Source organism: Sinocyclocheilus grahami, unplaced genomic scaffold (genome assembly GCF_001515645.1).
Source record: "Sinocyclocheilus grahami isolate Dianchi unplaced genomic scaffold, SAMN03320097.WGS_v1.1 scaffold1125.1, whole genome shotgun sequence".
Taxonomy (NCBI): domain Eukaryota; kingdom Metazoa; phylum Chordata; class Actinopteri; order Cypriniformes; family Cyprinidae; genus Sinocyclocheilus; species Sinocyclocheilus grahami.
In genome coordinates, this window is record NW_015506304.1 from 179,854 (window position 1) to 207,505 (window position 27,652).

Genomic DNA, 27,652 nt, shown 5'->3' on the forward strand with positions numbered 1-27,652 from the left:
GTCACTAGACGTGATCATTCCTGATCTCCTCTCTCAAAGCCAGTTGGCAAAGCACCAAAATAATCTTTCAAATTATCCTTTTTCTTTTAAAGCTTAAAGCAGTTATTGTGTGAGATCTGTGAGAGGTTGGCATGAGTACTGATGGGAAATAAGCTGCTGTGCCCATGCTTTTATAATGTTTCTCACCATAGATTTTCTTGCTTCACTCAAAAATACATCACATCGGCAAAGCACCAAAATAATCTTTCAAATTATCCTTTTTCTTTTAAAGCTTAAAGCAGTTATTGTGTGAGATCTGTGAGAGGTTGGCATGAGTACTGATGGGAAATAAGCTGCTGTGCCCATACTTTTATAATGTTTCTCACCATAGATTTTCTTGCTTCACTCAAAAATACATCACATTATGGCAGTGCAATGATTTGCTAATACTATATAAATATATGTACCAATTCCAAATAATCAGATGTCAGATATTTAGTTATTGTGACAGGACCTACTAATAGTTATGCTAGCACAAGGTACGATGTTTGATAAAGCTCCTTTCATCTGTGTTTCGGGGCATTTAAGTCTCGTAGTAATTATAGAAGCATTACAGCACCTCATCTGGTATAACTTCAGACTTGACACGCCTAAATGTGTTTCCAATCATAAATCACACTGTATCATCTCCCATGAGTAATACTACTTGCAAAACACAAAACAACAACTGTCTTATTACCTCATTAATAAACTACTGTGAATCAGGCTAAATGGTTAATAGTGCTCTGGTTGAAAAAAAAGGCAGCCATATGAAAAACGCAGCAGTGGATTTTGTTCAATAGGCCTAAACTACACACAAACATTTGAGACTAGCTACAGCTCTGCTCTTCAACATGAACAGAACCACACTCCCACGGTTTACTGATCCCAACACCCATAATGACAAAATGACATTAATGTGGCTTGAGGGCTCCCCAAGGAATCAGCAAGAGCTGGTCTCTTCTGGCTGAGTTTGGAGGAGCACACTGTGTTCACACAGACATAACAAAACCCCAAAACCTGACCGAACAACACAAGCTGCAGAAACCAGATTAAAAATCCTCACCATGAAAATCTGTGTGAAGCATCACATCTGACATCCTGGTGTGCACCTAGTCCAGCTTCAAAAGGAAAGAAGAAAGAGAAATACAGTGTTAGCTCTTTTAATTGGCAACACAGAATCTCTGTAACATATTTACTGAATTTAACCGAGCAGCGGTCAAACAGTGGATATTTTTTATGATCGATACCAATAAGGAAACGAGAAATCAGGAAGGCTGATGACAGACATCATGTCAGCATGCGATAATGGGGCTAAAACAATTGGATTGTAACAACTGAGAACACAAACAGCATATAGGATTCAAAATAAACACCCATCATTTGGAAAATGTGAATACTTTGTAAAGTTACCAGACAGTGGCCAGTAAAGGACAGGGTTTAAACTCAAATGTAAATGACACAGGCATTTCACATCAAAAATGAACAAATCATCTGAGAAGGCAACCTTCTGACTCATGCAACTTCAAATGACATTTAAGTCGTTGGAAAATTTACCATCAGAGGTGTAACTAGGACGCCTATACATGTGGATATTCCCGGATGAATAAACTTAACGATTATAAAGCTTAATGTTATGTATGTACAATGGGAGTGTGCTCACATTCTACTGTGTTTGTGAACTACAGCATATCTTTGGCCTAAGACTTTATTAGGGTTATATAACCCACCAGATCAGCGTCTGCAACAGCTTCCCAAAAACTGTGCAGTCACACACACTGTAATGGCTCAACCAGAACACCACCATTAACACCACATGCCTACTGACCACTGAAACACATGCTAACTGACAACAAACAGCAGGAAAGCTCAGACGGAGAGAGAAGAACTGTACTCTGGACAGAAGCGGGGTCTCTCGCCTCCAGCGCATGTCATTCAGGGATCTGGGGAGTAACTCGCAGCTCAAGCCAGAGTCTATTTCTAGAAGATTTCTTAAAATAAAGCTATGAGCTCCCAATCTGGCAGTAGAGAGCAAAAAGTCCTTCTGTAGCCAGCAGCATGAGGTCAGCGTTGCCGTCACGTCACTGCTGACGAAACACTGATCTCGTAAAGAAGGTCAACAGACCTCCAGCGAGAACCGCTGAGACGGCTTCAGCCAGAACTGAGCCGTTCAATCAGCAAACCTCATCCCACACTAACGCAAGACCAGGCAAAACCGCCGAGGACAAGAAGTTTTCTACGCTTTATTACGGGAGTTCAACCAAAAATCATTTACTCATCTTTATACGGTTCCAAACCTACATGACTTTCTTTTTTCCACAAAATGAGTAGATTTACAAAAACATCACCATAGAAGTATTATGAAAGTAGTCCATAAGACTCATGCAGTGTTTTCAACGTCTTCTGAAGTCAAACAATAAATACCAATTTCTGTCATGAAACTCTAGATGGCGCAGGTTGATGGGTCGTTAATGCAAACTGATGATATTCTTAGCATTAAACGACTTTTCACATGCTGATTGGTTCATGTTGCATCTGCAGCCAATGAGCTTGCTACATTTAAATGGCTGATTAGCATTCGCTTGAGCATTGCTGCGCACTTTCAGAGTTCCTCTGAAACCCTCCACCTTCCCCAACTCCACCTGTATAGATCTGCTACGGGTTATTACATATGCTATTTGTGCAGCAGCAGTATGTCTTAAATACTCACAGCACCGTATCGGCTTATGTATTGTTAGTAGCAAGTTCCTGTACTTGCTTGCATCAGCAGCTGCAATAATCTACAATAACCAGCAGCAGCAGCAGTGTAGCAGATCTATTCCACCAAGACCAAATAAATTAACATTGTCATATCCATCACCATGCTAAAATCTTCCGAGAGTTGTATACATCACATTATGGCAGTGCAATGATTTGCTAATACTATATAAATATATGTACCAATTCCAAATAATCAGATGTCAGATATTTAGTTATTGTGACAGGACCTACTAATAGTTATGCTAGCACAAGGTACGATGTTTGATAAAGCTCCTTTCATCTGTGTTTCGGGGCATTTAAGTCTCGTAGTAATTATAGAAGCATTACAGCACCTCATCTGGTATAACTTCAGACTTGACACGCCTAAATGTGTTTCCAATCATAAATCACACTGTATCATCTCCCATGAGTAATACTACTTGCAAAACACAAAACAACAACTGTCTTATTACCTCATTAATAAACTACTGTGAATCAGGCTAAATGGTTAATAGTGCTCTGGTTGAAAAAAAAGGCAGCCATATGAAAAACGCAGCAGTGGATTTTGTTCAATAGGCCTAAACTACACACAAACATTTGAGACTAGCTACAGCTCTGCTCTTCAACATGAACAGAACCACACTCCCACGGTTTACTGATCCCAACACCCATAATGACAAAATGACATTAATGTGGCTTGAGGGCTCCCCAAGGAATCAGCAAGAGCTGGTCTCTTCTGGCTGAGTTTGGAGGAGCACACTGTGTTCACACAGACATAACAAAACCCCAAAACCTGACCGAACAACACAAGCTGCAGAAACCAGATTAAAAATCCTCACCATGAAAATCTGTGTGAAGCATCACATCTGACATCCTGGTGTGCACCTAGTCCAGCTTCAAAAGGAAAGAAGAAAGAGAAATACAGTGTTAGCTCTTTTAATTGGCAACACAGAATCTCTGTAACATATTTACTGAATTTAACCGAGCAGCGGTCAAACAGTGGATATTTTTTATGATCGATACCAATAAGGAAACGAGAAATCAGGAAGGCTGATGACAGACATCATGTCAGCATGCGATAATGGGGCTAAAACAATTGGATTGTAACAACTGAGAACACAAACAGCATATAGGATTCAAAATAAACACCCATCATTTGGAAAATGTGAATACTTTGTAAAGTTACCAGACAGTGGCCAGTAAAGGACAGGGTTTAAACTCAAATGTAAATGACATGTATTGTTAGTAGCAAGTTCCTGTACTTGCTTGCATCAGCAGCTGCAATAATCTACAATAACCAGCAGCAGCAGCAGTGTAGCAGATCTATTCCACCAAGACCAAATAAATTAACATTGTCATATCCATCACCATGCTAAAATCTTCCGAGAGTTGTCATGATAGAACTTTAAGAAACAAACTAAAAAATACAACATTCACTGAAATGTTTCCGCTAAAACAATTGGATTGTAACAACTGAGAACACAAACAGCATATAGGATTCAAAATAAACACCCATCATTTGGAAAATGTGAATACTTTGTAAAGTTACCAGACAGTGGCCAGTAAAGGACAGGGTTTAAACTCAAATGTAAATGACACAGGCATTTCACATCAAAAATGAACAAATCATCTGAGAAGGCAACCTTCTGACTCATGCAACTTCAAATGACATTTAAGTCGTTGGAAAATTTACCATCAGAGGTGTAACTAGGACGCCTATACATGTGGATATTCCCGGATGAATAAACTTAACGATTATAAATCTTAATGTTATGTATGTACAATGGGAGTGTGCTCACATTCTACTGTGTTTGTGAACTACAGCATATATTTGGCCTAAGACTTTATTAGGGTTATATAACCCACCAGATCAGCGTCTGCAACAGCTTCCCAAAAACTGTGCAGTCACACACACTGTAATGGCTCAACCAGAACACCACCATTAACACCACATGCCTACTGACCACTGAAACACATGCTAACTGACAACAAACAGCAGGAAAGCTCAGACGGAGAGAGAAGAACTGTACTCTGGACAGAAGCGGGGTCTCTCGCCTCCAGCGCATGTCATTCAGGGATCTGGGGAGTAACTCGCAGCTCAAGCCAGAGTCTATTTCTAGAAGATTTCCTAAAATAAAGCCCTGAGCTCCCAATCTGGCAGTAGAGAGCAAAAAGTCCTTCTGTAGCCAGCAGCATGAGGTCAGCGTTGCCGTCACGTCACTGCTGACGAAACACTGATCTCGTAAAGAAGGTCAACAGACCTCCAGCGAGAACCGCTGAGACGGCTTCAGCCAGAACTGAGCCGTTCAATCAGCAAACCTCATCCCACACTAACGCAAGACCAGGCAAAACCGCCGAGGACAAGAAGTTTTCTACGCTTTATTACGGGAGTTCAACCAAAAATCATTTACTCATCTTTATACGGTTCCAAACCTACATGACTTTCTTTTTTCCACAAAATGAGTAGATTTACAAAAACATCACCATAGAAGTATTATGAAAGTAGTCCATAAGACTCATGCAGTGTTTTCAACGTCTTCTGAAGTCAAACAATAAATACCAATTTCTGTCATGAAACTCTAGATGGCGCAGGTTGATGGGTCGTTAATGCAAACTGATGATATTCTTAGCATTAAACGACTTTTCACATGCTGATTGGTTCATGTTGCATCTGCAGCCAATGAGCTTGCTACATTTAAATGGCTGATTAGCATTCGCTTGAGCATTGCTGCGCACTTTCAGAGTTCCTCTGAAACCCTCCACCTTCCCCAACTCCACCTGTATAGATCTGCTACGGGTTATTACATATGCTATTTGTGCAGCAGCAGTATGTCTTAAATACTCACAGCACCGTATCGGCTTATGTATTGTTAGTAGCAAGTTCCTGTACTTGCTTGCATCAGCAGCTGCAATAATCTACAATATCCAGCAGCAGCAGCAGTGTAGCAGATCTATTCCACCAAGACCAAATAAATTAACATTGTCATATCCATCACCATGCTAAAATCTTCCGAGAGTTGTCATGATAGAACTTTAAGAAACAAACTAAAAAATACAACATTCACTGAAATGTTTCCCCTCTACACAAGAGCAGAGTGAACATTCTACTAGACATCACCTTTTGTGTTCCTCTAAAAAACGTCTTGACTGTACCGAAAAGTTGCGGAGGGCAGTTCTACTCCTGTATTTCTGCCGTTTCATAAGCGCCACCTACTGTCAGAGAAAGAATTTGAGTTTTCATTCAGCTGGTGCCTTAAAATTCCAATCAAATTGCAACGAGTGTCTATGTCCACTATGAAGGCCACTGCCACTGACATACAAGTGAACATCACTTCACAGGAAACGTAAAGGGAAATGTACCCACGAGTCAATGCATAATTTCAGTTCTGCTTGAAGTTTGGCTAAAATAAACAAGGTGAAAATGAGGTAATGCTCCAGTATTTTTATGAAGTATAATCAGTTCCAGGTGTGCAGTTGTTTGCGACAGTTACAATGCTAATGTCAAGTTTACAGCTTACAGAAGACGACACATGTAATGTAACCAAATTTAGGCCATGTGTCCACCAAAGCGTTTTTTCCCCGAGGCTAGCGTATTTTTTCAATTGTTTTCAATGGGAGCGCCATGTTTTTAAAACACCAGCAGCGTGACGAGGCACTGAGTGTTTATTTCACGCTGGGCGCTGAGCCGTTTTTTTCTCAGTGCCAAGAGCGGAGGAAAGTTCATCTTTGGGTAAAACACAAACGCTCATCACAGTCACTTTCTACCTCACAGTGGAGCAGGGGCGGGGGCAAATTCCACACCGACCAATCGTCAGTGCTTATACTACGAGTGAACAACAATGAAGGACAAGTTAATATTGCATGTCTCAGAGTATTCATGTCTTCACTAAATAAAATTCCTGGACTACCACAATATTGTCATGAAAACTTGCAGATATAGGCCTATTTCATTTTTAGATTGAATATTAAGCACTCTCAAGCGCTCACAGCCAGGCGATTTCAGCAGAGCGCCTGCTGCTTTCAGCTGGCTAAAAGTGTTTGGTGGACACATATGACCAATTATTTTTAGTTAAATTTGAAATAATAAATATTTTCATGTATACTGGTCATATGGTCATTTATATTTATTTGCACAACTACTTTTCTAACCTCTCTAATATTCTTAAAACTTCTTTAGTTTGGATGCGACTACCTGTGCTTTAGTGGATACCTGTTTGGAAACAGTCGCTGTTTTTGCAATACCTTGTGGTGCTGCGAATGCACACTGCAAACAGAAATCAAACTCTTCCACTAGACCAGAAGAGATGATCTGAGCTGCTACCCACATTCACTTCATAGTGCTATAGTCTTACTGTCTGTCAGCGACACCCTCATTCGTGTCTATCTTACGCCATCCTTATGGAGAAGAATCTGAGTCTGAGTTGGTACTTATCTGTTATCAAACACTCATCTGCACGTACACCATCACTCGCTGTATGTCGGGTGCTTATGGAGGCACCAGGACCGCCTGTGGACACGATCGCTGCTTGACACCAATTAGCCACGCTGAGTGACATGGAAATGTTTTCTGGGAAATCGTCCGCAGACCGACAGGAGTGAAGAGAGCTGCCAGAGAGCGTTTAAAAACTGGCTGCACATTCAGGTGTGGCGAGCTGATTCACTGTAACATGCTTGATATTCGATACGGATGAGAATGCTGAATGTGTTGACTGTCTGTCATTTCAAGCGTCTGCGCTGATGCGTGTACTTAACTGAATCTGCACCAAATCATTAGGCGTCTTGTCTGTCTGTACACATGGCTTGTTAGAGAAGAGGATGCTTAACTTCCTCGCTGGGTTTGTTGCTGTAAAGCATGACTGTTTGCTATGGTTTCTGTACCTCTGTGACCTCCCTTCAGAGAGTTTGAATAGTGACGTGGTACGACAGTAAAAAGAGGACATAGCACACTCGTGTTTACTCTAGTACAAGAGTGAACTAAAACGCATTTCAAACACTGGACCGCACCTGTAAAGAAAGCCGCCAGCGCTGGCTATGGAATCGAGGGATGCTGGACATTTGCACAGGGATTTTCTTCAGTCATACGATGTCAAATACATACACGGACACATGATCGCCTCGTACCCGGTACACTTTAAAAGAAAATGTTAGACTGGTATATTTACCCTTGTTCCTTCTGCATTTTGACGTCTTCATTGGGTTAAAAACAGAACTGTAAAACGCTATTACGGGGACGGAGAGATTACAAACTATATATTTATATTTTTAAGGAAATTAAATGAATTGAGATGCATAGTAAGACATGAAACCCTGTTTAAATTTAAAAAAAGAAATATAATTTAGATGAAAAAAAATTTAAATAAAAATAAATAATGGTTATGGTCATTTTTTTCCTTCATTTTAGTTATCCTTTTATATATGTTGCAATCTATGTAGAGTAGGCTATAAAAGGTATGAAATATATAATGTTGTGTCAATGCATAATATCACATATACTGTAATATGTGACTCTGGAGCACAAAACCAGTCATAAGGGTCAATTTTATGAAGTTGAGAGTTATGCATCATCTGAAAGTTGAATAAATAATCTTTCCATTGATGTATGGTTTGTTAGGATAGGACAATATTTGGACGAGATACAACTATTTGAAAATCTGGAATCTGAGGGTGCAAAAAAATCTAAATATTGAGAAAATCATCTTTAAAGTTGTCCAAATGAAGTTCTTAGCAATGCATATTACTAATCAAACATTAAGTTTACTGTAGGAAATTTACAAAATATCTTCATGGAACATGATCTTTACTTAATATCCTAATGATTTTTGGCATAAAAGAGAAATGTATAATTTTGACCCAAAAGATTTATTGTTGGCTATTGCTACAACTATCCCCCAGCGACTTCAATGTTATCTCAATGATGGTGTGCATCTCACAGCAACGCTTCAGCTTCTCAAAGATCAAATGACGACCCAGTGCAGGACATTAATTCTCGCTCTCAGTAGATGTACGGTGTAACACATGGGGTCACAAAGCTCGGTAAACATCCCACGCCAGCAAAAACTATGGCATAAAGTCACATCTGGTGAGTTATAGCAAAAACAATAAACACTGTACACCAAAATAACATTGTGTGCAACCTCAGTTCCAAGAAAAAAAGCACTACTGAGATTAAGTGTGATGCAAATATTCATGTGGGGGCATGAACTAGTATTCTTATCGTCTTGGTGTGAAAAGGCTGTTACATTTGCAAAGCAGTGAGTGCGTTCTATTGACATGAACAATGTTGTCAGAAAGCATCGGGTGATTAGATGATGATAAAACACATGCTCATCACCGATGGCAAACTGTCTGTGAGAAACAAGACTGTGTCAACACAGAGCAAGCCAAACCACAGAACAATCCGGTTCCACCTGAAGAAACGGCGACTTTCGCTAATGCGTGTGGAGGCAGACGTGGACGGTGGTCGGGCGAGCAGGAGGCCCCCGTGCACCACGATCACGACCCATTGTTGGCAAGGAGGAACCAGAGGCTGCGTCTGGAACAGACACACTCGACCGCACCTTCCCGTTCCCAGGTGCCTTGCCACTCTCGCTTTCAGGCAGGACTGGACCGTCACACGCCAAGAACAGACTCCTGAGACGCAGCGCATGACATGAGCACAAGCCATCGATCGATCACGCCGTCAATACAGCCAGGAAACCACGAGCCACACACACACACACACACACAACTGTCCTCAGACAACCGTCAAGGCATGTTTACCTGACAAATCCTTGCTTGAAAGTTGATTTGGGCTTCATGTAGTAGTTTGAAGAGAGAGTTTAAGCTGGTTGTTAGACAGCTGTGAGGTTGTACGTAGCAGACAGACAAACAGACTGATTTAAGATGAATCAAAGTCAGACTTTTAATGGAAGTTAAGGTGATTTGGCCAATATTTGATCAGTCCGAAGGTGTATGCTGAGTTTGGTGGAGGTTTACCTTGGATTATATTTAACCATTTTTACAATACCAGCACCATGGCTTTGTCAGGTTATATTAATTAGCAACATGCTAATAATGCTAAAAACATGCTAGCAACATGTTAAAACATTCTAGCTATGTGCTAATTCATGCTATCTATCAATCATCTGATAATATCTATCTATCTATCTATCTATCTATTTTTCTGACAGACTGTACTGCCTTCAAAACATTCAAACTTTAAGCTTTAAAAGTACTTGAAACTGAAAACAGTCCAATTTTTTAAACGTTTTCAAACTTTCAGGCTAGACTTTCTCAAGCCAACTTCAAAGTTTGTCATGACGAACTTTTTTATCTAGTTCAAATTTACATGTGTTTGCTGCATTAAAACATGGGTTGATCTTCACATTGGTCTGAATAAAAACAGCAGACAGGCTTACTGAAAATGCACATTCATCCTCTGCCAGCAGGAGGCGCTTTCAGAACGGCAGAAATAACGCGGTTTCCCCGATAACAGCAGTAACATTACACAAAGCAGCACAGCAGCTGACTTCGAAACATGCAGCTCATATTTATTCAATGAAATCATAGCGTTTTGACGTTTAATCGTCACATTAAGTCATATCGCTATTCTTGTCTTACCCTCCCCAAATTTAAGACCTCCTGACATCATAATTAAGACTTTCTTGTATCTTTTAATACTTATGGTCTTAAATTTGATACAACTAACTGTAAGACTTCTTAAGGACCTGTCAACTTTCAAAAAGGCTTCGCAGTTGGCGACCCCTGGCGTAGGGTGCACCAAACATGCACACGAGACAGTAAAGTCCTGCACCCTTCAAAGTGCCCTGGCCCTCAGAATGAGTGGATACACAGTGATGCACACTGTAAAGTGGAATTTGCCCTGAATCTGCCAGCTGTCAGTATTTCACACAGATCTGTGACATGGGAAGCCCTCGGAGCTTCACTTTCATACACTTCCACTCTCATACACTAACTGTAAACAAAAAAACATTTCAGAGCAGGTTAAATATTAGACATGTGGGTGTTAAATGAGCTGTTGACTTGGAGACATAAGCCCTGGAATACGTCACATACCTCATAACCGCAGAAAACAGCAATGGGGCGTGTGTGTGTTTGCTGATATTATCTGAGTAATCTCATTAATGAAGCCTTCCATTCCTTCCATTACAGCTCACATATCAAGACAATAACATGACGCGCTGGAATGTGATTGCACACTATAACTATGACAGTCAATCAATCCACAATACTTACTGTTCTAATAGAGCATGCATCAAGAGTTAAAACAAATGGGAGCATATCACTGCCATCTGATGATAAATATGGTGCCTAATGCCAAACATATGCAAAATATGATTTAATTTTTCTTTTGACTTTGAGGTGCTGTTTTAATCCGGAATTGTGAGCGTTTCCTCTGAATCTCGAGAGCTTTTGAATGAGCAGTGTTTTCGGTCTTCATTGAGGATATGCTATAGTCTTACCATTACGTTTGGTGGATCCTCAGAAGGTTCTAGAGCTGAGAAAGTTCTCTTAGGAGTTCACTCATGAGCTCACGTCTCTGTGATGCTCTCCAGTCTCTGTCAAACCGGTTAATGTCCTGCCATTCATCTCTGTGACGGACCGTTCTCATGGTGACATCTCAGCGTTGTTGTTTGGAGCCGTGCTCATTTTTAACACGTTTGGTCAAGCATTGCAAGCAAGAGCTGATCACGGAAAGCACCAGGCCGGTGGTTTGGGAACTGTGTCAGAACAGGAACAAAAGATGAGTTCACAGAGCAGGAATGCCGAGTATGTGAATGAGACACACTCATCTGGTGAGCATTAATGCACACCTACTGTAGATCCGCGACACCTGCGAGGAGCGCTGGACTGAGCCGCTTACTGAACACCAGTGTGGCGTCAGCTGGGAAAAACCCTCACCGCACACACCCACAATGCACTGCAGCATCTCTGAGATGAACGCAGCACGACAGCTCACTCTGCCTCAAATTGATGCCCAGCTGTAGGGACAATAGATATTAAACCCTACACAGCGGGAAAGTCAAGATTACAGCCCCTGTGTGTGTGTGTGTGTGTGTGTGTGTGTGTGTGTCTGTGAGTCTGTGTGTGTGTGTCTGTGAGTCTGTGTGTGTGTGTCTGTGTGTCTGTGTGTGAGTGAGTCTGTGTGTGTGTGTATGTATGTGTGAGAGAGTGAGTGTGCGTGTGTGTGTTTCTGCTGTGGCTCTATACAGAAAATAAAGTGATTTGTGGGTCACACTGAGAATTTCCGTTGCCATCAATCATAAATTGGTTTTTGAGATGTAAACTTGATTGTCATGAAATCTTATTCATAAGAGAGGATGTACACCGGCATCATGTAAAAAACTAAAAAAAGTACTTATTACAGAAATAATAGACTTTAAAAGAATATGCTTAAGTGTGAACTGAATGTAATGTTTTTAGGCACTTAGTTATGTGCTATTTGCATTTGCAAATGTATTGTAGATTAAATTGATATTAATGCAATTAGATGAACTTTAAAATAATTAAATGTAATATCAAATACACTACAGTTAAAATTATAATCGAGTGCTTTACATGTGCTTTAGTATGTTAGTCAACATATCAAAAACATGTACTTATGTAAATCATGACAAAATATTATGACAATTTAAAATAAATGTACTTTAAAGTCAAACGTTTAATTTGACATAATTACAAATAGCACTTTTAAAAGTGTGCTAAGAAACATTCATGAAACTATACTCTCTTTAAGCACACTTAAGTGGTCTTTATTTCATTCATATTAGGTACAGTTTTTTTAAATACACTATTAAGATTCAAAAAAGCTGGGGCGGCACCCTTTAAAAGGGTACTAACATGTGCACTTTAAGTATTAGTATGTACCCTTAAGGTACTAATATGCATCTTTTAGGAGTAAATAAGAAACATTTGCCACTTCAGTGACGCTTTTGAGTGTACAGGTGCACATTTAGTACAATTAAGAGCACTTCTTTTTCACAATGGCTGATTCAAAATCCTAAAACATGGACTATGTGTGGCTTAAATGATCTTGATGCAGTCAGATTTACTAAATAAAATATATGTTTCTGCGTCTGCTTGCATCAAGCTTGCCTTCTAGAGAACTCCTCCTTTTATGTTGCTTCCAAAAAGTCTATACCACAAAGGGCTGTTGATAAATTTAAGTACATTTTCAGCACAATGCTTGCTTAAACAGACAGAGCGCTTCCATTGTGTATACTGTAAGCAAGAGATGGGCGGTGTGACGTATCATGTGCGGTTCTGCATATATAAATATAGATATATACAGTATGTGACCCTGGACCACAAAACCAGTCATAAGGGTCCATTTTTCGAAAATGCAAACACCCGAGCAGGAAACTGTAAAATTACATAACTGCACTGAATAAAATTCCTTTGATTATATCATCTTGAGCGCTTGCGCCCAATCCGACTGTAGTCTGTTAATGCGGGCTCTGAATGGAAACGGATCTGAGACTGAGCAGCACAGCCACTGATTACGGGTCACCCGTGTCAACAGTACGGGAACACCCGCTCAGCGGACAGCCCAGAGACAATGGGCCGTGTGTTAAAGCTCTGACAGAGGACTGCGCAGGGCAGAAGCGCTCTGATAGAACAGGGAAGCGAGTGTGCAGGCGGCTGGCGTGGTGAGCCCACAATGGGATCCAGAGCTCCGTCTTCCACCTTTATTGTGTACCTGGGTTCACCACAACCCCGGTTTTCCTTCCCTGAGACTGACAGCTCAGACAATCACAGTCATTGTGCTGTTTCCGAACGGTGTGTGTCATGCTGTACGTGAGCGGTGCGCAGAAAGGGCTCGTCTGCATTTAAGAGACTGAAATCCATTGGCTTCTTGATTTATCGCTCACTGTTGTGAGTGCGTCTGCGACAAGCCCCGACAGAAACGACACACACCTGGAGGCCCAAACATGCTGCTCCCAGCGCGGGCCGCCGCACACAAACATGGCAGCCCATTCACAGGCCTCTCTCCTGGCAAACCGCACATGCTTTTCTGCTCGTGCGTTGTTGCTGTGCTTCATGTCTGTGCAGTGCCACGGCGGGGGGCTCTGGGTGCCAGCTACCACAGGTGCTGCTCTGCCTTGTGTGAACATTTAACGCATAAAGACTTCAGAACACAATCTGAATCTTCCTGTATTATTCACTGCGGATGACAGATTTACAGCTTTGACTGCACATCAAGCTGAGCTGCAAGAGCTCCTTGCGAATGCTTGAGACTCCTTGTCTTCTGAATGCAAGCGGCTGCTGATCAATGGCTGCTCTGCTCAAGGAAAGATCTCGCATGCAATGCCATCCTGCAGAGCCGTGTGTGTTTCAGCTGCTCTAGCCGGGCCCTTATCAGTTTGGTATGTCGTCAAACCTTCACTCATCCGGATGTCACTTAATGAGCAATAGCTGTGCTAGCATCAGTGAAATGGCAAAGTAAATTCTTACCTGATCATCGCAAATGTTAGCTGCATAACCTACTTTAAGTGTATAATAATAGAGTTTGGCTACACTTCATTTTAAGGTGTGCTTGTTATGGTGCAATTAAACAAGTAATAAGTAACATTAATTAACAAACACCATGTACTTACTATAGGGTTAGAGTTAGGTGTAGGTTTGGTTTAAGCTTCGTTTGTAATTATAATTACGCATAATGTAGTGACTATAGTAAGCACATGTAACATACTGTATGTATCAAGGAAACCGTAAAATGTAGTGCAAAGATATTTATAATAAAGTCTGCAATTTTCTATTAAAAGCAAGAGGTGTCTGCATGTATGCATGTGTTTTTAATATTATATTCATAATTTTAAAGGTTACACAATACCGCCATTAAAAGTACAGTGGAAGTACCACTGCATTCTGTGGTTTTTACCTGGTACTCAAAAACACCATGTGTTGGATATTTACACAAAAAATGATTCCATGGAATCAGCGGTCACACAAAGAAAACTGATATTGTGAAGCTAATGTAACCGATTCCAATAGAGTCCGGTCGACTGAACGCTAATCAGCAGAGAAATGCTGTATATTCCTGATTATAAGTCAGCAGTTGCCAATTACAGCACAAACTGAATTTAAATCTCATGTTGTGAAATATGCAAAGGAAAACAGGCACCAGTCATAAGAGTCAATTTTTCAAAATTGAGATTTATGCATCATCTGAATGCTGAATAAATCAGCTTTCCATTGATGTATGGTTTGTTAGGATCGGACAATATTTGAAAATCTGGAATCTGAGGGTGCAAAAAAATCTAAATATTGAGAAAATCATCTTTAAAGTTGTCCAAATGAAGTTCTTAGCAATGCATATTACTAATCAAACATTACGTTTTGATATATTTACAGTAGGACATTTACAAAATATCTTCATGGAACACGATCTTATGATCCTAATGATTTTTGGCATAAAAGAGAAATGTATAATTGTGACTCATACAATGTATTGTTGGCTATTGCTACAAATATCCCCCAGCGACTTAACACTGCTTTTGTGCTGCAGGCTATATATATATACACGTACATCTAAGTGGCATAGATGTAAAACACTTAAACTATTCTATTTAAAATTGTATTTTGACAATTTAGTTAATAATTTAATAACTGACGACAGCCAAAGCAGAATCCCAGAATCCCAGATCACTATTTTCCAGAGACACACAGTTAGACCAGTTAACCTCAAAACTGCTTTGACTGACTAAACCTCAAAAATGTTGATATTCAGATGAAATGAGAATAGCGTAGTCATTCATCAAAATTACTGAGATTAAAAAATTAAGCTGGGGAGGTCATCCTACCCTATGTTTTTAATCAGATAGCGCTACTTTATTCTAACTTCTAAAGACAAAATATAGAACATGAACTTTTCTGACTGAACGTTTCACTGAGCTGTTGCAATGTGCAATGAAACCACCAAAAATACTGTGATCGTTTTAGATGGCCACCATGTTACTGAATGACTACCATATACCACTTTAAAGACATCACACAATGTAATTATGGTACCGTACCATGTCAACAAAAAAAAGTATCACTGTAAAGAAATGTTACTTCTAATGTAGCCTTCAGCCGTGAAATGTTGCCTAGGTAGGCACCTCTCGTCTGGAACAGAGCTGATATCACTTTATATGCATCCACTCGGCACTTGGGGATTTTTGTGACAGGTAAGGAGAAATCCGAAGCCTTTAGGGCAGAAGCTCTCGATGTACAATGGCCTGGCTGTTTGCATCTTTCCCATACAGTAATGAGTACAGTACTCCACACAGGGACATACCGCGGCTGACTGTTACGAGAGGAATGCCGAGCTGAGGGATCAGAGGAGCGCTGGGACGCGGAGGGGGTTAGGCATGATCAAACACAGCACAGGTACGCCAGCGCTTCTCAGATAACAGCAGCCCTGTCTTCACACATAATCCTTGCACATTTACTCAGAGTGTCTCCATTAAAAGCCTCCCATCAACACACACACACACACACACTCTCTCAACGTAAAGCTACGAGACACATCTGTGTGTGAACAAGACACCTGATCTGCTAACGAGAGCAGAGACGGAGCTCATCGTGCTGAGCAGACACATTGACCTGGATCCTGTCAGGAAGAAAGACATGATCACAAGCACACCGACTCCAATAACAACATGTGCATCACTGCAACAAGTCCACATGTTCTGCTGAAGACAAGAGGAAGTGAAACGGAGAGAGAGAGCGGCCACAGGACAGACAGGTTTCAAACATTTCAATGTAGCGGCGCGTCTTTGTGTGCCAGGACAGATGACTGGCATTTACACAAAGACTACGCACATACTAATCACTCACTGGTTTCACCCTAATTCAACAGGTTTTATTTTAGGCTATCGTAACAAATTACTGTCCCAATTTAATGCATGGATATGCATTAATCTTTATGCAATTTAAAGCATTTTGATGCATGGAAAGATCTATGAGCAGCAGTAGGCAGTAACCTCTAAAATCACAAACCTTCACTATGAAATGCTCTTTAAGAAAAAAGAAACATTTTTTAAATTTGGGGACAAAACTATGTACTTAGATACTAGATTAAAGTGTGTGCATGTGTGTTTTTGGAGACAAAAAACTGCTTTGAGCATTGGCGGTGACCTGTTTTGACCTCACACCAGAAAGGGCCTTGGCTCTCAAACCGGTCATCGCCCTCCCTCGATACACAAAGCTATCATAAAGTACGCAAGTAACTAACACAACCTTCTGTTAAACAGGAAGAAAAATATAATTTGCTTTCATGAACAAAGTTCAACATGCTGTCCACTCTTGTCCGTCCATTCAAGGTCAAGAGATTGCTGGACTTTTGCAGCACTGAGTCACAGAAAAGCCTAGTTCATCTAACCACCACAACAGCAGTAAGAGTGAGAAAACTTCTTGACATTTACATATTGTACTAGCCTTTCCTGTTGGAAGTTCTTACCTAGTCCTTCTTCCATTATAGCAGGTTCCTCTAAGGTTTAGCTCAAACCCTGATTAAACTCACCCTACCTGTATTTTTCGAATAACTCTAAAGACCTTGATTAGCTTGCTTAGGTGCGTTTGGTTAGGACCGGAGCTAAACTCCGCAGGGCAGTGGCTCTCCAGGGCCAGATTTGAGGAACCCTGCCCACATAGTATGGCTCTGCTATCAAAACCAGGTCATTACGCTGTCCATGGTGCTTAGCCATATTCCACGGAGATTAAAGGTTGTCCATTAAACAGGTCTCAAAATGGTAATCTGAGCAAGCTATGTACTGTGTGGTAAATCCCCTAAATTCTTCCCTCCCTTTTTTCTCTCAAAGAATACATAAATACACATTTCAAGTGATGACAGGTCAGCAGGCAGCAAATATTTCCCCCTCCCAACTATATGGCACATTAGTTCTGCATATTTAAGCAAAAAGATATTCCAAAAACACATCCAGACCTTTCACGTATTTAACACATCTTTAAGCAGAGATCTGAAAAGGAAGTGACCTTTGAGCCTGGAGGTGGGCTACTGTACTCACCCCATAACATGAGCTTGAGCTTGAAACTCGCACAGGGGCCCTCGGAGGATAACAGCCACCTTCGGAGACCGGACATTGGAAAGTTCCAGTCTATTAAGCCAGGAGTCCCACGGAGAGACTCATTTGGGGCTGGGAGAATGAGAACGCCGCACGGGAGAGGGGCAGTGAAATGGATCCGTCCAGACTGCTAATGCTAGAGGTGGGCAAAAGCAGCTAACCGGGTGCGAGGACACATGGTTTGAATTTGGTCCCGTGTCATAACAGGAGGAGCGAGCCGACTGGCAGCAGAAACCCTCCGACGCTCGTTTCCTACTTCTGGAGAAAGACGATCCTTCCCTGCAAAGACTACTGTAGCGTTTCCCTATCCCTCCCCATCTCTTGAGTCCGCCGCTCAAGATTATATCCAATCGGCTCGTCATCAGGCTGAAACAGAGCGGCCTTTGAGTGTCTGAAGAGGGACTGAGTGAAGACATTCGGGCTCCATCTCGCAGCCCCGGCCATCAGCTCGGGTGACAAGCACATCAGGGCTTTTCCTTTCTTCAGGAAGCACAACGCGACGTCAGGGTGGACCCACTGTGGCAAGGGCAGAAACAGAAGGGATACATTACTAACCTTTCTAGAAATTGAATCTGGCAGAGTGAAAAGCAAAGTCATATACGTTTGGGTAAATGACAGATCTGTTGTGGAGAGATAGAGCAATGGTCAAACATCTCAATCGACATTCAATGAACTTTAGAAATATTTCAAATGTAACAAATTTTATGCAATACCAGCTTGAAAGCTGCAGCGACTGAAGCTGGTAGCCTAAGACAGTGGTTCCTAAGGCCTCCACAGCAGTGCACATTTTGCATGTCTTAGTAATCAAACACACCTGATTCAGCTGGGAAACACTGGCCTAAGAGCTACACTTGGAACGTGTCCAGTCCTGCTCCTGGAAGGCCACTGTCCTACAGAGTTTAGCTTCAACTCGCCTCAGCACACCTGCCAGGAAGTTTCTAGTTAGTATGCCTAGTAAGACTCGGATTAGCTGGTCCAGGTGTGTTTATTTAGGGTTGGAGCTACACTCTTTAGGACAGTGGCCTTTCAGGAGCAGGACTGGACACCCGATTTAACTTCATTTGATTTCTGTCCTTTTTACCACTTTTATTGACGGGTACAGTAGAAAGACAAGACAGGAAAATTATGCAGAGAGAACAGGACTGAGAAATGTGTTTGCCTACACGTGCGCCATGACTTAATATGTTGGAGCACCGCACTAAATGCCAGACCAGAGTTGGGCAAGTCCAGTCCTGGAGGGCCTGTGTCATGCAGTGTTTAGCTCCAACTCGCCTCAGCACACCTGCCTGGAAGTTTCTAGCTTGCTTAGTAAGATCTTGATTAGCTGGTTACGGTGTGTTTATTTAGGGTTGGAGCTAAACTCCGCAGGACAGTGGCCTTCCAGGAGCAGGACTGGACACCCCTGATTTAACTTAATTTAATTTCTGTCATTTTAACTAATTTTATTGACAGGTTCAGTAGAAAGACAAGACAGGAAAATGATGCAGAGGGAACAGGATTGAGAAATGTCTTCAGTCATGTGCGCCATGACTTAATATGTTGGAGCAACATAGTAACTGCCAGACCAAAGATGGGCAAGTCCAGTCCTGGAGGGCCGCTGTCCTGCAGAGTTTGGCTTCATCCTCAATCAAGAACACCTGTCTTCAGTCTTCATGATTGTTAAAAAAATTACAGGCAGGTGTGTTCAATTAGGGATACAGTTAAACTCTGCAGGACAGTTGCCCTCCAGAACTGGAGATGCCCATCCCTGCGCTATACCATGACAAGAGCTCAGCTGAGACCTCAAAGCTCAGATGAGTTTTAGAGCTGTTGGAATTACCGCAATTACCTGACTCAAACATTTTGTTTCATGCACATGATGCAAAAATAATCTTATATTACTAAGACTTCACCAGTAGAAAGATTATGAGCAATATCAAAGACTACGGATGAGACCACTGCCATTTTTGTTTTAGTTCTTGCAGGAGAGAGGAGGAGGAGCTTCCATAAAATTGGCAGCAAGGTGAGGTGGTCATGGAGTTCAAATGAAGCATTACGCAGCGGGTGGCTGAGGAATGCACTAGTTAAACTCACACACAGCATACAGTAGAGAGTTACATACCCATGAAATGTTAGGAACCTACACACATGAACACATTTGAGTACTTCTGCTCAGCATCAGTGCCAAGTCAAACCCATTCCTGGCCTGGTCCTAAACCAGGCTGAACTGGATCCTGGCACAGCAGAACCTTCATCCTCATCTCAGTTACACTATCTCTGTATGTGCTTTGTGTGTTGAACAAGACGCAGCTTGCTCATTCTGCCTATGGAGGTGTGGAGAGATTAACTTTATTTTGAATTCCTTCCTCTTAATATAGCAATTACCCCCCTCGCCCCAACTCACCGCAGCACCGGGCCTGTTCCCAACACTCTGAATATTTGTTTTGTACACAGAAAGCATTTCATGCTTACTCTCCAAAAATCCTAAACTTCAAAACAGCATGGCTCTACTCATTTCTGACTGCTGCACAAAACTCAAGCCATTTCCAGAGTACAGCGTAAGAATGTGCTCCAATCTAGTTTTCAGCCATAAATCATTACGTCTCAAGTATTTCTTCCTTGTTGTGATTCACTTCTACTGAAGTTTGGATCTAGATCAAATCAGCACAGCTCAGGTTTGACCTTTAAGTCGTCATGTGAGAGTCACAGAGATCACTTGATAGAAACTCAACATGCGAAAAGAAATGTTTGTTTGTTGTATTTCTCAAAATATCTTGACGTTATGAGCGGGAGTCAGGGCTGGAGTGGAGCCCGTTCTCAGCCCAGGAGTTTAATACCCAAGGACAGCTCCTGTTACACCTCCACCCCACCTCCTCCCATTTTTTTGGGGTGGTGAAAGAGCTTGGACAAATGAAGATGATCCTGTTATATATATTACCCATAAGTCTCAGCAACAACATAAAGATACATAACAAATGATTATGCACTCAAAAATATGAATAGGCAAACTACATAAATACTGTCAATTAAGGGTCATATTCATATGACATATTTTATAATATATCGATGAAATGATAACGAAGTATCTTTTTGCGTTTGGGTGTACGAACAACGATTGACACTGTCTCTCATCGAAAATAAACCAGACACTTGGTCTTGCCATGTCCTGAGCGGCACTGGCGGCCCAATTTATGAGTGACCTGCCGGGAATTCTCCTGATTCTCCTAATTAGCCATTAGGGAGTAAAGGCCGACATAATTTTTTATTTTTGGCCGAACTATCCCTTGAAATTATTTTAGTATAGAGCCCCACACGACATGCAGAAAAAATAGCCTATATATGTTGTGGCCACAAATTAATAATTTGTTCCCATGACTTATTAATTTATTAGTCTGTTCCCTTATTTTAGTTAAATTGTGGCCAAGTTGTACTTATCCGTTCCCTTGTTTTAATTTATTTGAATCAGTGGCCATGTCATGTGTGAGGCTCCATATTTTAGCACTCCACTCTACATACTATATGCCGAGTCCCAGCCTGAACGATAAATTATTGAGTTTCTTGGGAGAGGAAGTTATTCTGATTCCCGGTTTTGTTTTTATAAATTTGCATGCTTGACCCCAAGTCTTCTCCAGCGCTATGTCAAATTGTAGAGCACATTAATGAAAGTCCAAGTAAAAGCCACTTCGGTTTACCTTCCTGTCAACTGGATAAAAATATCTCTTAGAAGAGATGTGAAGGGAGCGCGAGTCTCTGCGAATGCTCCAACACAAACCCGGTGTTATCTGGCACTATCGAGGTACTGATCCCTCGGGTCGGCCGCAGGAAGAACCCCGCAGCGGCGATGCTGAACTTCCTCTAGCACTGACCTCAACTGAGACACAACTCAACACATAGCCGTTTTCACATTCATCAATGCACTTTTTAATATTAACTCAATACAAAGTGTATAAAAGCATAATTTTGGTGACATCTATAAAAAGCAAACAGCATTAAAAAATGACACCGCCCACAGTCTCTCGAGCAAGGCGGGTGAGAAGTTGAAGCTTGTGAATGTCCTGATTTACAGGTGTGCTCCATATCAGCTTACTGATTTTGTTGTGCGCACATTAGTTGTAATGCAAGATGTAAAATGTTCAGACGCATGGCAGTGATCTAGACTTTGTAACTGAATGCGTTTCCTCTTCCACAGTGAGAGCGCACTAATTTTCAAGCTCGGAGACAGAAAAAAAAGGCACAGGACTTTTTTTGAAAGCTTCTAACTGTGATGTTTACTGTGCTTACTGTAAGTATCTCAGATTTTAACTAATTGTATTACGTTTGAACTGCTGCAGTCCCACTTTTTTGTCTTCCCCTCTCATCTTTTCGTTACTCTCAGAAGAGTTGCTCGTCACAAACACTAAACAATAGCGTCATTAAGCAGCGCGGCCGCAGAGACACGTAATTAGATTAAAACAAAGTGGAAACTCCAGTTTCAGGGAAAGTCCAGAGTTGCTGGTTGGTGCGACTGTCAAACGAAAACCGAGCTGCATCCAGATTTGACAGATTGGTACAGATGGGGTAATTCAACACAGTTTTTTGTCCATGCTTTCCATGTGCACATATCATATTCAGAAGTGCAAGCATCAGAAGACCCTTTCCGTTCACAACAATGACACAACTGTTCTCAAGGCTTTATGTAATACAAAGGCCTCTACAGGGGGTGCGGGGAAAAGCACTTTAATGTGCCATTGCCTTTCTCTCCCTTCCAGTGTGGAGAACACGCACTTACTGCAACATCTGACTCACCGCCGCCACACAACACCTGCATGAGGAAGAGAAGATAAAAACCAGTAGCTTCAGCGATGCCATCCCATCTGGGGTGCATTTCCCAAAAGCATCGTTAGCTAACTTTGGTTGTTAGTTCCATTGAAACAGATCCAGCACGACAAGCATGAAAGTTTTACCATTCAGTTACGAATTAGCAAAGCTAAATCAATCTACATGTTAGCACAGCAGTGTAAACGGGAAAAACACCGAATCAGCCAACACAAGAGATACTGGCTGAGAAACAAACACGCTTTATTAGAGACATCGAGAGTGTTTAATGTCAAAATACATCAAACTGTAAATCAAATGAAGAAGGGCGACCCGGGACTCTTTATTCTTCACGCATTTGTGCAGCAGATGTCTCCAGCACAGCCCGACAGCAAGATGGATCACATGTATTTATGACAGTTCACACATGGATGGAAACAAACAGCCGGCCTCTGGGAGAAAAAAGAACACGTAACTGAGACCTCAGCGTGGAAACAGTTTGCAGGAAGGGTCTGTGCCTTTAAGTCACACTGTGACTGCTGAAGTTGGGTCATGATGATATATTGAATATATTGTTATATTGGATTTCATGGTATATCAAAAATGGATTAATTGACAAACCGGACCATAAGCCTGCTAATGCAAAATTTACAGAAATCCAGAGAAAAGACTACAAATATCCAGCAGGCAAAGATTAAAGATGACTATGCTTAATAAATCTGAAAAAGGTCACATAAGGTTGCTTTTGATTCATTAATGTTTCTGAAAGAAGTCTCTTCTGCTCACCAAGGCTGCATTTACTTAATGAAAAATAGAATAAAAACAGTAATATTGTGAAATATTATTACAATTTTAAACAGCTGCTTTCTATGTGAATCTCTGTTAAACTGTAATGTATTTCTCTGTATTTTCAGCATCATTCCTGCAGTCTTCAGTGTCACATGATCTTCAGAAATCATTTGAATATGCTGATCTGCTGCTCGAGAAACATTTCTCATGATTATTAATGTTGAAAATAGCTGTGCTGTCCAACACTTTTTTGTGGAAACGGTGATGCATTTTATTTTTCAGGATTCACAGATGAATAGAAAGTTATTAGATTTTTTTTTAACTACTGTATCTAACAACAATCATTCAAATACTGCTTCATTCAACTGCATTTAATAAAAAAAAGCTACAAACTATACACAAATGCACTAAAAATGACGCACACTTTTCCCAGCATGTTTGGCTGTAGAGGGCTACTAAAGTCATCCATGCACATATTTCATGTTAATATAGTTCTAGGATTAATATTACCAATGTGCCACTCATTCACAGAGCACATTTACAAACACCGTCAGTCGATACTCTGCTCTGCTGACACTGCAGAAAGACTGCTATTGTTACCTTTTAGCACCAGAGTACTAGTGTGTTTGACATTCTTAAGAGCAACTGCTCAAACACCAGTGCATTTGATCTCAGTAAGTGTTCATTTGCTGTAATAGCCAGGCTCCCACATGGAAATAAAGCCAAGCATCACTCCTGTCTGCTTGGATAGGCACACTTCAGAGGGAAACATTCATCTCGATCTTCTCCGGACAGTGTGCACTGTTTCTACGCTCGAGGAGGAGGCCAGAGATTAGAAAATGCACATATCATTGCATAAATTGCATGAAACATCAGAAAATGCTGTGCATTTAAATATGGTCAACAATGAATCCGTTTGATTGATCCCTGATTAATGAGTTGAACACATGCAGGAGATAGTAAGGCGCAGGATGAACTCAGAAAAGAAAAGTCCATGCACACAGTTGTTTGCATGCAGTGAATGCTTGTACTCTCCCAGAGTTTGACCCTGATTTACAGTCCCTGAGATACAGCGTCTCATCTGACCCTCTGCTGCTGAGCAATACGAGAGATACGCTGATGGCTTTACGCTTGTGTCTCAAAGTGCCGCTCTTGCGGCTTCGCTTTTATGTCGAGGCCAAATGTGTCATTTTACGATAGCTAGACTAAACCACTAGGAATTTACCGTCTACAATATTAAACCAGGTTTGAAGCGGCAGATGTAAGACAGATGACTTGTGATAACCTGCGAGACACAAACACAACGGCCTGTTTTCAGAGCTAAAATTGTACCGTGATGTCAGTGCTGTATGAAATTCACCCAACCGTAAAGATCCCTGGATGGAGATTAACTCGAGCAAAAGTCAAAGGGGTAGTTCACACAAAAAGGATCATTCTGTCATCATTACCTCACCCTCGAGTCATTCCAAACCCATTAAGACCTTGGTTAATCTGCTATATTTATACTGAAGTCCAGGTAACCAAAACTTTCAAACTTGCATCTTAAAACAAATCCACATCAACGGAGTGGTTTAATCCAAGCGATACAATCATTATATGCTGAACCGATTTAATTTAGGCTTTTATTCACATATAAACAATGATCAACACACATTTGGTAACACAGAAGCTCATGCATACAAGCTTCCACATTTGCCATATGTGATTCACTCTATGAATGTGTGTTTATATATATATACTGTATATATATATATATATATATATATATATATATATATACAGTGTGTACGGAAAGTATTCAGACCCCCTTACATTTTTCACTCTTTGTTATATTGCAGCCATTTGCTAAAATCATTTAAGTTAATTTTTTTCCTCATTAATGTACACACAGCACCCCATATTGACAGAAAAATAGTATGTGTTCAAATGGATTCATTATGCAACACCTTTATAAGGTTTCCTGGACTTTCAATGGAGAGACAAGCCTAAAGTAGCTCACGAGGAAATGAAATTCAATAATAAAGTAACTGTTTTCCACAACACAGTGCAATAAACAGAAAAATGCCTTGATGATGCACCCAGGTGTACAGTAAGGGATGTCCTAAATGTGGTTAAGCTGTAGGCTTGATGTGAACAACACTTCAAATCAGGTGTGCTATTAATTTTTTAAGTGATCTGACCTGTAATGTTTGCCTAACAGATGGAAACCCTCTGCCGATATTCAATTTAAAGTTGATCAATTACATTTCGATTTTGAACTGGTCTCAGACTTTTGGATCTCGCTGTATATTTATAACGGAGGTTTCTCTCAATTATGTCAGTCGTGATGGATTATTTCTCTACATGCATTCTGGGATGACCTTCTCTGTGAGGGATGCATACGATGCCATCGCTTTCATAATAGAGCGTGTGTGTAGAAATAGTCTCTCCGTTACCCACGAAATGATCTCAGTGAGTCGGTTAACACACAGAGCTTCATCTGATGAAGAACATGCATTAACTGAACTTACTGGCATTTAAATTATAAATATGGATTTTTTTCTTATAAAAACGCATTGATTTGTTTCAGGAGGCCTTTATTCACCCCAAGCCATGTGGGACACTTTTTAATGATAGATGGATGCGCTTTATTTGACGTCTTTTGGACTATTGAAAAATAACACCCATTCACTGCCATTATAAAGCTTGGAAAAGCCAGGACATTTTGTAATATAACTCTGATTGGATTCGTCTGGAAGAAGAAAGTCAAATACACCTAGTATAGCTTGAGGGCGAGTAAACCATGGGCTAATTTTCATTTTTGGGTGAACTAACCCTTTAAAACGGCAGTGTACCAAAAGCACCACAAACCTCCTGTTTCCTACCGTCACAAACAAGGCAGGGCTTTTCATATCTGGTCAGAGGTTTCAATTTTACTGCGTGTTTTTGCAGCATTGACCAGTGCAGCCAATCACAGACAGATCTGTTGATTTCTTAAACGCAACAGCCAATCAGAATCCAGTCAGAATCCAAAATCTCAAATCACTGGAGTTTAGTTCAGTGCTGTTATACAAGCTCACGAATCCTCTCATTTACAACAAGCGAAGTGCAGACGCAATGTAAACCAGTGATTCAGTGACCAGCTTTGCACTGTGTGTGAGTGTGTGTGTGTGTGTGTGTGTGTGTGTGTGTGTGTGTGTTAATCCTATTAAAACTGCACCTGCTCAGAAATTCCCAAGAAAACTCCAGCCACCCGAATAACACTGCCAGCATGTGTCTGTGCTCACGTCACCACACAAAGCTCTCCAGAAGCGAGCTAAAATTGACAAAACCTTGATTTCTGACAAGTAAAAATGATGATTAAATACATAAATAAAGTTCTCTTTAGGGTTAGTCTGTACCAGGGATGGGCAATACCACTTTTTCAGCCTTTTGATGACAAACTGTATATTGCCAGCAAAATCACTGTGAAATACGGTAAATATCTGATGTATTGCCCAGACCTGGTGTATAGTCATTACACTTAGCTTTAAATGTTTTCATCAAATGTCCCTTTGATTAAGAAAGGGACTAATTAAAAAAGTTTTAATGGTCAGTTTTAGGACATAATGTCACAAATATAACTGTGTATGTATGTGTATATGGAGCAAAATGTTTTAAACATTAGCTAACAGTATGGAGGACAAAATGCCTACCTGAGCTTTGACCTACAGTAACTTAACCACACCTCAACACACACACACACACACAAACACATACACACACAAACACACGCGCAACAGATTGTCTTCGCAGAAGCTTCACTTAAACATTAGCTAACAGTATGGAGGACAAAATGCCTACCTGAGCTTTGACCTACAGTAACTTAACCACACCTCAACACACACACACACACACACACACACAAACACACACAAACACATACACACACAAACACACGCGCAACAGATTGTCTTCGCAGAAGCTTCACTCACATGTAACAACAACTGAAGCTGTATTGTCTTGTTTTTGCACGCCACTGAGAAACCAAGAAGTCCAACCTAGAGGAAAGAGTGAGAAGAACTACACGAGGAAGCAAGTCAGTAATCTGAAAGTATAGTATTTGCCTTCAGATATGTGATAAGCTTTGATTGAGAGCTACAAACTCGCTGGAGCCCGTCCACACACTGACCGCCCTCATCTGACTCCGTGCCACGCTCTGATTGGCGGCACTCAAAAACACACACACTCACACACTCAAAAACACACACACACACACTCACACACTCAAAAACACACACACTCAC

The 27,652-nt window shown here is 41.0% G+C and overlaps 1 long non-coding RNA gene across 1 annotated transcript in view; it reads right to left on the bottom strand.

Moving 5' to 3' along the window:
* Positions 1-3,594: 3,594 nt before the first annotated feature.
* LOC107567063 (uncharacterized) overlaps positions 3,595-27,652 on the bottom strand; it is a 40,438-nt gene continuing 16,380 nt past the window's right edge. Inside the window, exons 2-3 of the long non-coding RNA XR_001606586.1 lie at positions 17,769-18,341; positions 3,595-3,651 (exon numbers count right to left, since the gene is read on the bottom strand). This is a non-coding gene — a long non-coding RNA (uncharacterized lncRNA). The remainder of the gene's footprint in view (positions 3,652-17,768; positions 18,342-27,652) is intronic.